Source organism: Bemisia tabaci, chromosome 7, assembly GCF_918797505.1.
Source record: "Bemisia tabaci chromosome 7, PGI_BMITA_v3".
Classification (NCBI taxonomy): Eukaryota; Metazoa; Arthropoda; class Insecta; order Hemiptera; family Aleyrodidae; genus Bemisia; species Bemisia tabaci.
Window position 1 is genome coordinate 51,580,812 of NC_092799.1, and position 13,907 is coordinate 51,594,718.

Here is a 13,907-nt window from a genome sequence, read left to right on the forward strand (position 1 = left end):
TATTTTACCATTATATGTAGCAGTGTATACGGATCATTATATATTTTTACTTTCCAATATCTTTATATGGTTAGTTTAAAAAAACCAAATTTTCTCATGTACAAAAATTAAGAGTCCAATAATAACATGAGAATGAAATTTTGAAATTAACTTTAAATTTTAATAAATAAAATCCCTGATAAAAGGATGAATAGGTGTTTGAGGTTTCACTGCTGATTTGCTTTGATTTCCCCGTAGGACAGTGTGGACCCAGCTTTATTCTATCATCCTGTAACTTACAGTATTTGGGCCACAGTATTAATGTTTTATTTATATTTTTAGATAAGTAAATGTCATTAGGGCATACACCATCAACATACATTAGATTAGAATAGTACTTTTCTTCTAAAGTGATTTCGCATTTCTGGCACATAGAGATACCCTCCCTAAGGATTGTGGCGTCTGAGTCTCGCAGCGGCTTTCAAAAACTAAGCGCTAAGAGAACAATAACATAGGAAAAAAGAAGGGAAAAAAACAACAAGAATTTAAACAGAATATATTGAGTGTCTTAGTATTTTCGGATTCATACATCATAAGCGAATCAGCTCATGCGAAAACTGCTTATTTGTATTTTTTCTAATCTTGTGAAAAGTGTAACAAATTGTACTTTTAATGGCGGTTGTTGCTCTCATTGTCTGGCCGAAATCGCCGCACTGTGTGCGGGCAGAGACGAAACAGTCAGTGAGAGTAATTGAACTTGTAATTGGACTACATTTTGCAATTTGGAACTACAATTTCTGGCTCATCTGTAGAAACACTTAGGTGCAGAAGGAAACTAACTGTACGTATGTTGTTTTTAAACTGAGCCAGAAATTATAGTTCCAAATTGCAATTTGCAGTCCAATTTAAGAATACGCAAAAGCTAACCCTTGAACCGCAAGAAGTCTTATAAACCAGGAAGCTTCAAAGATGAAAAAAAAAAGGAAATTAGCAGTGTTCTCAAGAGCTGATTCACTTTAAATGGGCATATTTATATTATGGGATGAATTCTATGAATTATTTTCGAAATTTTATAAAATTATTTGTTGTATTTCCCCGCATTTACTTCTACACCGATTAGAATCGGTATTTTCTTGATTTCTCACGGATTTCTTAAAGCTTGTTATTATGCATAACTGCTCGTGTTGCGTTTGGATCCTGACTGACATCGGAGTGCTATAGTTTTACATGTAAATAAAATCTTTCTCAGTGAATTCAAACAACTTGGGATTCAGAGATAAAAACAATTTTATCCAAAAGGTTTATTGCTATCAGTATCGGTGGGGTAGGTGAACGATGATAATTCTGGATTGCAGAAACATACAATTTGCATTCATTCAGTGGCCCTGGCCCATTACCGCCCTGAGCTTTATGTAAAATCCAGAAACCCAACTTTTTCTTGCCGTGAAAGTCATTGCAGTTTCTCCGAATTTTGATCCTTTTTTCCTCGCATCTTTTCGTGGTGAGAAACTATTTGGCTCTCGAGCAGTCCCATCTCTCAGTAGCCTTATCACGGCAGTTGTTACTTGCTCTTGGAGCCGGGGGAATTTTTTGTCTTATAAACATTAGTGGGTAGGTGACCTCTTCACCATTTAGTTGTCAAGTTAGCAACAGTATTTTTAGAGCTAGGTATCTACCGTTATCGCGGCTTTTTATCGATTTATTTTTTTCATTTTTCCTTGATCAAAGGAGGCACTTATTCCCCTCTCGGTGCATAAAGAAAGTCGCTAGTGGTTGCGCGCTCTGATGATCAGAACGTGTTGCTTTTTCATTTATTTTTTGTTGGTAGGGCATCTGGTAGTGCATGACACCTGATCAGCAATTTTTCGCCTGAAACTCAACTTTCTCGCTTCTCTTTTTTTCATGTCCTCATGTGTCTTGTCGCACATCACTGTAGCAATAGATCAGAAACCAATATAATGGGAAAACATGCTTTTTTCTGAAGCTCCATCGCAGAGATTTTTTAAAAGTTCACTTGAGTCCTTGTGCCGTAGTTTTTATTTCATACCCGGTTGAATAGCCAGAAATATTTCATTGGAAGGGGGAAGTTTATAAATTCAAACTCTCTGACGGGGAGAGGGGGTTCCTAGTACTCTCAGTACCCCCTCCCCCGTAGTACTGTAATGCCTCATTTTTTTCATCTCGTTGTGAAAGTTCAAGTAGCTATGATGCTGATCTCTCATTCAATACTTCAGTTTTATTTTTATCATAGTTATCTTTTCGAATCGTATTGATGCCCTGTCCCCATGATTTGTAATTCTAGGGAGTAAAGTCGTTCAAAAATGTTACTCTTGATTCGTGAATGGAAATGGAATGATAAAATTATCATTGAAGCTCCCGATAAAAAAACCAACGCAATTTTTCGCTCGAGCTATCTGAGAGAACGTTTTCAGATTATCAGTATTCACATTAATTTAGGTTTCTAACTTAATTTTTGCAACTAGTCGTGCTTTTTTATAAAATTTGCGGTTTTTCTTTTCTTTCTCCTTAATATTTTTCTAACAAACAAATTTTAAACAACTTCCTTAGCTAATGCATCTGAAAGAAGTAGGTTCTCGGATGCGCTCTCTTCGTACGGAAACAGTGTTAACAGAAGCAAAAACATACATTTGACTGACGTAATGTAAACTTGCGTGCCTGAAACTCCGATTTATGACATCACTACCGACTGTTCTTCTTTCTTCCTATGTACATCTTCTGCAGTAGTAGTAAAAGCAGCAGCAGTAGTAGTAGTAGTAGTAATAGTAGTGGTACAGTAATAAGTTTTATTTTTAAGAGGTGCCTTAGCAACTTCGGCACTCACACCTCTGCAATTGAAATATTAATGCGTTAAGTCATAATTGAAAGTTAATATTGAGTTACTTGAAATAGAAGTAAAAATTATAAATGTATTTCAGCATTTGAGCATCAACTTGAAGAAAGTCTCGAGGGTGAGTGCCTTTTAGAGGGAAGGTGCAGAGGTTAGAAGAGCTGATTACACACGTTCCAAATGGGAGTCGAGACGATGAGCTGAACTTGTCGTATCGGTTCCATTTGGGACTTGTGCAATCGGCGTATGTGCTCGGGTCAAACTCACAGCGTGGAGCTCCGTTTCCACGATCAAATTGAGCCCACAGTCCCACCGGTGATCAATTTTGATGGGCTCAATTTGATGGTGGAAACCGGGCTCCGCACTGTGATTTTGACCCGAGCTTTAGGTGATTCGATGGACGCCATATTTTGTGTCAGAACGGCATGCGATATATCGCATGCCATACTGACACAAAATATGGCGTCCATCGCATCACCGTAAAGAGGTCCCGGAAGTTCCGTATCAGCCGCGACGTGCATTTCACAGCCGTGACGCACAACGACGACGACGGCCGTCAGTTTCGGTCATAGTGCTTCCTTACGGTCCGACGTCCGACGAACGGGTGGACACCCGCTGGACGCTCCGTCGACTGCTCTACCGTGATGACAGTGCCTCCGTATCAGCTTCACTCTCAGGCTGAGGCCTTTAGCCTCGGTCTGAAAGTGAAGCTGAGTTGGAGGCTCTGTCGTCCGACCGAGCACTCGTCGGAGCGCCCGGCGCGCGGTCGTCCGCCCGGTCGGCGAACGTCGTTGATGTCCGACGAGCGGGTGGACACCCGCTGGACGCTCCGTCGACTGCTCTACCGTGATGATAGTGCTTCCGTATCAGCTTCTCTTTCAGGCTGAGGCCTTTAGCCTCGGTCTGAAAGTGAAGTTGAGTTGGAGGCTCTGTCGTCCGACCGAGCACTCGTCGGAGCGCCCGGCGCGCGGTCGTCCACCCGGTCGGCGGACGTCTTGTACCGTCTGGAGGCACTAGAGGAGCGATCTGCAGACACCGCCCCGGCCGCACGTCTGCCCCGGTGGATGGTTGCGGGCACCATGGAGGTGCCCTTTTACCCTTGGTCGGTGACCTCGGGATTGGCTCCCGATGCCCAGGCTGGGCATGGTTACCAGCCTTCTCTTCCTCTATTTCTTTCTTTCTCTCCCTCCCTCCTTTCCTTCCTCTCCTTCCACTCCTTCCACCCCTTCCACTCCTATATTCTTTTTGACTGTTGGACTGATTGACTGATTTGCTTGAGTTGTATGCTGATTGACTGATTTGCATGCGGGATTGACTGATTTGTATGCGGGATTGACTGATTTGTATGCGGGATTGATTGAAGTCCTACAAACCACGCGAACTCACTCTCAGTTCCGGTTCTCCATCCCTCTTCTGAGGCAACATCCACGAAGAAGGGATCAACATTCACCCACTCAAGATCAAAATAAAAATTAAATATAAATTTAAAAAAAAAAAAAAAAAAAAAAAAAAAAAAAAAAAAAAAACCAACACGGTGGAGTTTTTGCAAGTGTCACGGATTTGCGTTTCAAGTACTTCAACTTTCTCATTCGTAAAATTTCGTGAAAAACACGATGATGCCATTGGTTTTCTCTGAAATCAATTCCGAAGCTCTAAAATGCACTCCGAGTTCAGTTTGTAATGGAGAGGATATCCCACGCAACGTTGAGAGTCCATTAATCTACACCAGTAAATTTCCATGCAAAGATAGGGAGCAAATACATTAGCAGATTGCCGTGGTTCCAACTTCGGAGTCTCCAAACAAAGTGGCAAACCTGCTAATGTATTTGCTCCCTATCTTCGCATGGAAAATTTAACTGGATATAAAGGTAGACTCTGAGGGCAGTGTTGGACATCCCCTCCATTACGGCCTCAACTTTGAGAGCTTTTTTTGAGCTTGGGAATCGATTTTAGAGAAAACCAGTGGTACCATCGTGTTTCGAGCGAAATATTACTTAGGAATAAGTACTTAAGTCGCAAATCCCTAACACATGCAAGAGCTCTATTTCTCAGGTGTTTCTACAGTTTTCTTCTTTAGTAGTTTATTAAAGTAGCTAACCTTTTGTTTAGTTAGTTCTTGAGTAGTACCTTTCATTTTCTTTTCTGATTTCTTCATCTAACTAATTAATATCTTCTGCTTTTCTCTATCTAATGAATGCATCTTCCGCTTTTCTCTATCTAATTAATGCATGTTTCCTGCTTTTCTCTATCTAATTAATGCATGTTTCCTGCTTTTCTCTATCTAATTAATGCATCTTCCTGCTTTTCTCTATCTAATTAATGCATCTTTCCTTCTTTTCTCTATCTAATTAATGCATGTTTCCTGCTTTTCTCCATTTAATTAATACTATATTCTGCTTTTCTCTATCTAATTAATTAATCTGCTCTGCTTTTTTCTATGTAAATACTATTCGAATTTTGTGCCATTCTGAATCCCTCCTTCCTTTCCCCCATCTCAAGATGACGATCGTCGAATTTCAGCCATAGCCGTGGGACTACAGCTACGCAACTTGCTGTTTTCCGTGAATGACGTCTTTGCCCGAGCTTCGCTAGATTGATGCGTCAGTGTTTTCATAGTCAAAATTCATTCTATACATCTAACACACCTTTTTTACGGAAATTCAGATTCACAATGATGGGAACACTTGCTAAGATCATAGGCCATAAGGTAAAGGAACGCCCCACCACCCTGCTTCAGATCACAGACAAGACTGAAAGAATGTGGGACATGAAGAACTGCAACATCCTCCCCCATCGTTCCTTCTGTCACACTAGTAAAATTAAAATCTTATCTTACTCAAAATGCTCGTTCACGCGAAAGGAGTTGAAGAAAGAAATCAGAGAGAAGAAGCAGCAGAATGAGGACGCAATAAGCAGCAACAATAGCAGTCACAGCAGCTGCTAAAATTCCTTGTTTTGAGAAAATGAGCAAACTGGAGATCGGACTCAAAAATTAGTAATGGCAGCAGGGAGGAAGAAGTTTTCGCAGTTCGTAGCAGACAGAGAAGAATCAGCAGCAGAATTATTAATAACAGCAGTAATTGCTGTTTCCTAACACAATAATTATTTTTCTCAGCGTAACGACCAACTGTCACGGAAACTGTTGTTTTTGTTGCGAGTTATGTATCCAATTCTTCTCAGTGAGAAAATCAGGGCTGCCGACTCGTGAGTAATTTAAGCATCGACGAGTTAAATGGGTGTAATGTTAGTAGTTTGAGAGTAATCCAATGATCTGTGAATAATTCAAGAATAATTCTCCACCGTAGTGTCTCACGGTGTGATGAGCGATCGATGGAGTCATAATCGATCCTAAAAGAATTCATATCTCGCACGATTTGCGAGTACCGAGTGAGTAAAATTGAGAAACAGTGAGCAAAATGTGAGTAAAATCGAGAAACAATGAGCAGAATGTGAGTAAAATCGAGAAACAGTGAGCAAAATGTGAGTAAAATCGAGAAACAGTGAGCAAAATGTGAGTAAAATCGAAAAACAGTGAGCAAATTGTGAGTAAAATCGAGAAACAGTGAGCAAATTGTGAGTAATATCGAGTGACGATGAGTAAAGAGTGAGTAAAATCAAGAACGGAGAATAAAGAGCGAGCAAAATCGAGAACAGAGTGAAAAGTGGAAGTAAAATCGAGACTCAGTGAGTGAAGAGAGAACAAAATTGAGAAACGTTGAGCGATAAGTGAGTCAAATGAAGAACTGTGAATCGTATTGAGAAAAGTGGAGAACGATGAGTAGCAAGTGAGAACGTAATTTGTCGAAACGTAAGAGTATCGGCAGCCCTGATAAAGATGTAGTACAGCCCAGGGTGAATAGTTCTCGGCAAGTCGCTGAAAACCTGGGAAAGTCAGAGAAATTTGCCCGACACTAAAAAGCCAGTGAGTTTCGCTGCGGAACTTCGAAATTTTCCTCCGGTCCGGTACTCACATGCCGACGAAGATCAAATTCCGCCCTTAAGTCCTTGAATTTTAGATTTAAGAAAGTATGCCTGCAGTGAAGGCACTCATCAATGTGTCCCGATGAAACCGGGTTGGGGGGGGGGGGGGGCAGAAAAATTCTTGCTTCCTGTAGTGTTCCTAGAAATAGTTGTCGAATCTTCAGTCCTCATTGATTCAGTAAATTTGATGTCCAAACATGAAACTTGGCAGCCAATATTGTTAGTAGGTTTTTTTATGTATAATCACGGATTTTCGTTTCGAGATCAAAATCTCACGCCAAGTCGAACGATGAATTTTAAGCACTGATGCGGCTCATGGCTTGCATCCACGATACTGGTTTAACGTTAAATTATTCAACTTATGTTTCATTAGTATACAAAAACGAAGCATACGTTAATTATGTGGGACTTATAAAGCAAGCAAATATATCCAAACAAAAATAATTGGAAATTATTACATCTGTATCTGGAAGTTAATATATTAGAGTTGGAAGAACATGCATTAAGTATGCTTGGTTTCTTCCCCCTTTTCGTTTTTTGACTATCCACAAGAAACTTTTCTCGTGGTTGTATTATTCTAGTTTCAAGATACGCCGTTTATTATCATTATCATCATTTTATTTTCATGATTTTTCCTATCTTGTTTTCATGTCATGTATTATTGTAAACGCCTTATCTGAGCAGAATTTAAGTAGGTTAAGCGCACATGATTCCATTCCTGGTGAATCTGGAATTTTTTTTTTAACTATTTCTATCCTAACGACCTTTTGTGGCCAATTTTTTAGTGCGCAGTGCGATTCCAGTGAAAGTGTTGTGTCGTGAGTGCTTACAGCTTGGCGTCGGGCAATTTCACAGCTCTCATCTGGTACGTATTTAATAGTTCTCTCTTTCTTGTCATTAAATGTTATTCATGTTCCCTCTCTAGTCGACAATTTTTGCAGGATACAACATGGGTCAGTTGTGTTGGACAGAATAGTATTTTAATGGTTTCAGCTTTATCAGCAAAAATGGACAAAGTTCTTCCTTTCTTGTCTTTTAAATTTTATCCATTTTCCCTCTGCAGTAGACAATTGTTGCAGGATACAATAAGGGCAGGCCTGCCACATTCCAGCTCGGGCCCTGGTACCAGTTTTAAGGTCTGCCCCCCCCTCCCTCAGCCCCTCAACTACCGGAAAAATAATTTGTAATATCATTAAAATCAATAAGATTAATAAAGTAAATAAATGATCAGTATATTTAAGGAGAGAAGCTTATACACATAAAAAAAGTAAAAATTATTTATATACTAAATGAATAGAAATCTTCATACAAGTAAGTAAGAAGAATTCTACAGTGTCCCAGAGTGTTTTTGAAAATTTATTCACATTTTGCGAAAGTTAAAGGGTGAATTTTTCACTTTTCCTTACGAGACAAAGGCTATAGGTGAATTCGAAGTGGTGTGTTAAGGGTGACAGGGGCCCCGGTACCAGGGACCCAGTATCCCCCCCTCCCCTTTGTGGCGGGCCTGAATAAGGGGTCAGTTGCGTTAGACAGAATCGTATTTTGATGATTTCAGCTTATTTAACAGCAAACATGGACACATTTTGTCCAGTAGCCAATTTTTTACGTCCAGTATCAACAGAAATATCACCCATGGTGTAAAATAACATTATCCACTGCGCAAGTGCGTTCAGTCATAAAATAATAGCCGAATAAATTGCGAGGAAGAAAATCCCAGTAACCAGTACAAATGTGTATGTATATCACTGCTTTATGAAATTAAAAGGGAAATACAACCATGATACGCATCAACGCGGTGTATGACGTCCAATGTTCGAAACTCACAGCAGGCGCCAACGCGCCAAATGCGCCTAAGAAATCGGTCATGGCTCCTAAAAAATGAAGGCTCTACGCCAACGTGGCCCCTAAAAAATTACACCCTCCACCCCCCAAAAAAAAAAAAAATCCTAATTCTTCTGTTAGGTAATTTTTCGAAATTTCCCCCAAGTTACAGCTACCAGTTCTGTAACTAAAACACCTTGCGCTTAACTTCTCACTAAATACGCTGTGATATGTAGACAAAAAGTAAACTTAGCCCCTAAAATATCTTCAATGGCCCCCAAAAATCAAGCTTGATGCGCCACATGGCTTCTGAGACTCAGAGGCGAGTTTCGTACTCTGATGACGACATACACCGTATTCTCCGATGGGCGATATCTCCGTTAATAATGAACGTAGAAACATGGTGTTCGAAAAGATCTTAACTCGGGTTTTGCTAATCTCTAAGCTGAAACTAACAACATGCGATTCTGTGAATAAGGTAACTGACCCGTTGGTATAATTCCTTAACAGTGTTCGAAACTCACCTTTGAGTTTCAGGGGCCATGTGGTCCATGAACTCAATTTTTAGGTACCATCGAAAATTTTTAGGGGCCAAATTGACTTATTGCCCATGAATCACGGCGCACTTAGTGAAATGTCAGAATCCGCTGCCGAGCGTCGAAATTTAAAAAAATCACCCAACAGAAAAATCAGGATTTTTTGAGAGGGGGGGGGGGGGAAGCAACATTTCAGGAACCACGTTGGCGCATATCCCTCATTTTTAGGCGCATTTGGCGTGTTGGCGCCTGTAAGTCTCGTAAATATCGAAACAGCAGCGTTGGTATGTGATGTGGTATCACGCCGCTTTGAAGGAAACTTCTCTTTTCTTTGAAGGAAATGAAAGAAAGTATTGGCGTTCCACCTGTTACACATTACTGACGTTTATAAATGTGTGCTTAATGCTCCCAACGCTCAATTCTGAAATCAAGCGCGTAAATACATAGGGTGTTCAAAAAGTTTTGCACACTTCCGGATTTTGAGCGAACGAAAGCAGCTATTAATTTGCGGTTTATGTGTGCTTCAAGTAGACGTAATTACCAATAAAACAAGACCAAGAACAACTCTCTAGCTAAAAAATGACAGAGATACAGGGTTTTGAAAATGACATGTAGCGTGACCGCCTCCAGGATTTTTAGCTACAAATATGTTTATCAAGGAAAAAAGTTAAATGAGAATTGAGTGTTTTTATCGAAAAAACTTACAAAATCTTACGGAAATTGACGAACTTCAAGTTTCTTCATCGGATGACACGGATGACTCAACATTCGGCCGTTTTTCGAAGTATTTTCCACCACTTTGAACACAAAGCTTCAGCCGTTCTGCCCACTTCACAAGGATCGTCTTTTCCAAGTCTTCTTGACGGAGGGTTTTGAAGCATTTTTGAACAGCGGTTTTGATCTAGGCTTCGGAATGGCTCTCTCCTGAGTTAAAGAAATTTCTGAGAGGCACACGGTTTGATTCCATAGCCTAGATCAAAACCGCTGTTCGAAAATGCTTCAAAACCCTCCGTCAAGAAGACTTGGAAAAGACGATCCTTGTGAATTGGACAGAGCGGCTGAAGCTTTGTGTTCAAAGTGGTGGAAAATACTTCGAAAAACAGCCGAATGTTGAGTCATCCGTGTCATCCGATGAAGAAACTTGAAGTTCGTCAATTTCCGTAAGATTTTGTAAGTTTTTTCAATAAAAACACTCAATTATCATTTAACTTTTTTCCATTGATAAACATATCTGTAGCTAAAAATCCTGGAGGCGGTCACGCTACATGTCATTTTCAAAACCCTGTATCTCTGTCATTATTTAAGCTAGAGAGTTGTTGTAGAGGTCTTATTTTATTGGTAATTACGTCTACTTGAAGCACACATAAACCGCAAATTAATAGCTGATTTCGTTCGCTCAAAATCCGGAAGTGTGCAAAACGTTTTGAACACCCTATGTATCGGAACAGCGGCGTTGGTATGTGATGTGGTATCACGCCGCTTTGAAGGAAACTTCTCTTTTCGGACTCCGGAGTAGATACGTGATGTATCGCGCGGAAATGAAGGAAGTATTGGCGTTGCACCTGTTGCACATTACTGACGTTTATAAATGTGTGCACAATGCTTCCAACGCTCAATTCTGAAATCAAGCGCGTAAGTATCGGAACAGCAGCGTTTTTGTGTGATGTGGTATCACGCCGCTTTGAAGGAAACTCCTCTTTTCGGGCTCCGGAGTAGGTACGTGATGTGGTATCGCGCGGAAATGAAGGAAAGTATTGGCGTTCCACCTGTCACACATTACTGACGATTATAATGTGTGCATAATGCTCCCAACGCTCAATTCTGAAATCAAGCGCGTAAATATTGGAACACCGGAGTTGGTATGTGATGTGGTATCATGCCGCTTTGAAGGAGAATATACCTTTTCACCTGTGTCGAATTACTGATATTATAAATGTAGGGCCCACATTGTAGACATGATGCGCAACTTTACTTGAACTCTGGCTTTGGTATGGTTTGTGATATCACGCCGCTTTGACGGAAAATCTTAAGCCTCCCACCCGTCTCAAATTAATGAGGCTATGAATGTAGGCAGTATGCATAGTTGAATGCGGTGTTCAACTACCAGAACTACGCCGTTGGAATGATATGTGGTATCACGCCGCTCTGCAGGCAAGTCTTGGGTTTTTACCTGTCTCGCATTACTGACGTTCATGATGAAGCGTATTTTATTGCAAGTGGATGTGCATCCAAAATCGGCGACGGAAGCGAAATTTCCCTTATTTTACTTCTCGTATCCAGTGCCCTATCCAGTTTCCAGTTGATAACGAGTCATGTGAAATGGGGGGGGGGGGGGTAATTTGATAATTGGTCTGACAGAAATGTATAAAGCAAAAGCGCATACATACATTGCGGTGAATATCACGTTATTTCTCATTTTTCTTGCAAAATTGCTAGAAAAAAGCGCATTTCGTGCGATGGCGAGATGAAAATCGCCTAATTTCTCAGGATCTTATGAATCCGCTGGAAATATCGCGTGCTTTGCACAACATTGTAAGTTTGCGCAACATTGCTGTAAGTCAATTGAGAAAGGCCATTGAGTGGTATCACGCGAAATTGAAGGAGATTCATAGAGTTTCTCCTAACTGAATTTACTACGGTCATGAAAATTATGCCCGCGTCGATATTAAATTCGCGTATTTTCCGCGATTGAAGTGAAAATTGTGGGATCTTCAATGTTTTTCAACTGCTGTACAATTTTCATACACGCGATGATACGTGATTCTCGCGTCATCTCTCATTTCCTCTCGCAAAGTTGCAAAAAAAAAGAAAAAAAAAGAAAAAAAAAAAACGCATCCCGCGCGACACCGAGATGAAGAGCGCGTAATTATGTAGAATCTGACGGATCTGTCGGAAATGTGACGTGCTTGACGCCGTATTAAGGTGAAACGCGCGTAATTTGTTACTATTTAACACGCAGAAATGCAGCGAGCAACTATTGGAACTCCGGAGTAGGAATGTGGTATCACGCGAAATGGAAGGAGAATCTTAGCTTTTCGCCCATCTCAAAGCAATAATGTTAACGAATGTAGTTACACTACTAGTGATCGTGAGCCTGACACGTATCTCTAATCCTAATCACTGACGTTTGTGGTGAGTGCAGACGCAGGCATTCTTCTCTCATCGTTCAATGGAATTGGGACTCCGGAGTAGGTAATCGGTGTGGTATCACGCGGAAATGAAGGATAATCTTAGCTTTAAAAAGTTTCGTCGTCGCGAAAATATCCTCGAATAAACTAGTGATGCTCCCTAGCTCCAGATTCTTAGGCAGAGATAATGGCATGAGAGCATTGATTTATCGTTATTTTCCGACTAGTTACATTGACTTTATTATTAATAGCGCCTTCTTAAATTCTCGGGTCGAACTTTCAAAAATTTTCATACGCGCGAAAATATGATTGGAATAAGAACTCAAAATTCGGCGCTGCGGATGCTCATCCGAGACAAGTGATTGAGAGAATCAATTTTTCATTATTTTGCGATCAGTCGTATCGACCCCGTTATTTATAGCGCGTTTTTAACATTACCGGATCGAACTTTCAAAATATTCAGTGGCGCGAAAATATGCTTGGAGCGAGAACTCGAAATTTCGCGTTTCGGATGGTCATCCAAGGTAAATGACAAGCGAGCTTTTAATTTCCTTATTATTTTCCAACCAGTTGCATCGGCTCCATCACTTTTAGCACATCCTAATTTTCTTGAATGGAGTTTTCAAAAGTTTCCATTGGCGCGAAAATATCCATGAAAAGCTACTGAAAAATCCGAGCTTTAGATTCTCGGCTGGAAAAACCGGCATGGGAACATGGATTTTCCGTTTTTTCCGACCAGTTGCATGACCCTTATCATTTATGGCGCATTTTAATTTTCTCGGATCGAAGTTTCGAAAAATCCCGTAGGCGCGAAAGTATCTGTGTGAAGAACAAAACCGAATGCTCCAGAATCTCAGCCGGTAAAAGTGGCAAGATGGAAAAAACATCGAAAATTCCCGCAGCAGATGGTCATCCAACACAAATGGAAGAGAGAATGGATTTTTCTTTCTTCTCTCATTTCCGACCATTTTCACGGGCTTCATTATTTACAGCACATTTCCAACATTCCCGGATCGCAATTGTAAAAATTGCCAAAGGCGAGAAAATATCCTTTGGGAAGCTACAGAAAAATCCGAGCTTCCAGATTCTCGGCCAATGAAACTGGGATGGGAGCATGGGTTTTCCGTTCGTTTTCCGGACCGGTTCTGTCTACTCCCAGCGCGTTTTTAACTTTCGTGGATCGATCTTTCAGGAATTTCGACAGGCGTGAAAGTATCCTTGAAAAAACTAACTCATAATCCTGAGTTCCATATTCTCGGCCGGGGATACTAGCATGGGGGCGCATAGACTTTTCATCTCTGACCGGTTGCATTGATTTCGTTTTTTTATTTTCATTTTTTTTCGTCATTTCATGCGTTTCTCATTTTCGCGGATTGAAATGTCAAAAATGTCAACGCGCACGAAAATATCCCGGGGGCAAAACCTCTCAGTGGTTATTCACTATTCGGTATATAGTGTTAAACGCATTGTCTGAAATCGTCCGTCGCGGTAGTCGATTTCGTGGTTTTTTTCATCAGTGCCGTATTGGCTTCATCCGTGTTTTATAAAAGCAACCAGTGCAAACGTTTTTATTCATTAATGAAACGAGAGTACGTAACCAAGGTATAGCACTCA

The 13,907-nt window shown here is 40.6% G+C and overlaps 1 protein-coding gene across 1 annotated transcript in view; it reads left to right on the forward strand.

Annotated features, from left to right (window-relative positions):
- Positions 1-13,907, forward strand: part of LOC140224996 (uncharacterized) — a 251,420-nt gene that overhangs the window by 16,733 nt on the left and 220,780 nt on the right. The window contains exon 2 of the mRNA XM_072302298.1: positions 7,594-7,673. The gene's annotated coding sequence lies outside the window, so the exon portion shown is untranslated. The remainder of the gene's footprint in view (positions 1-7,593; positions 7,674-13,907) is intronic.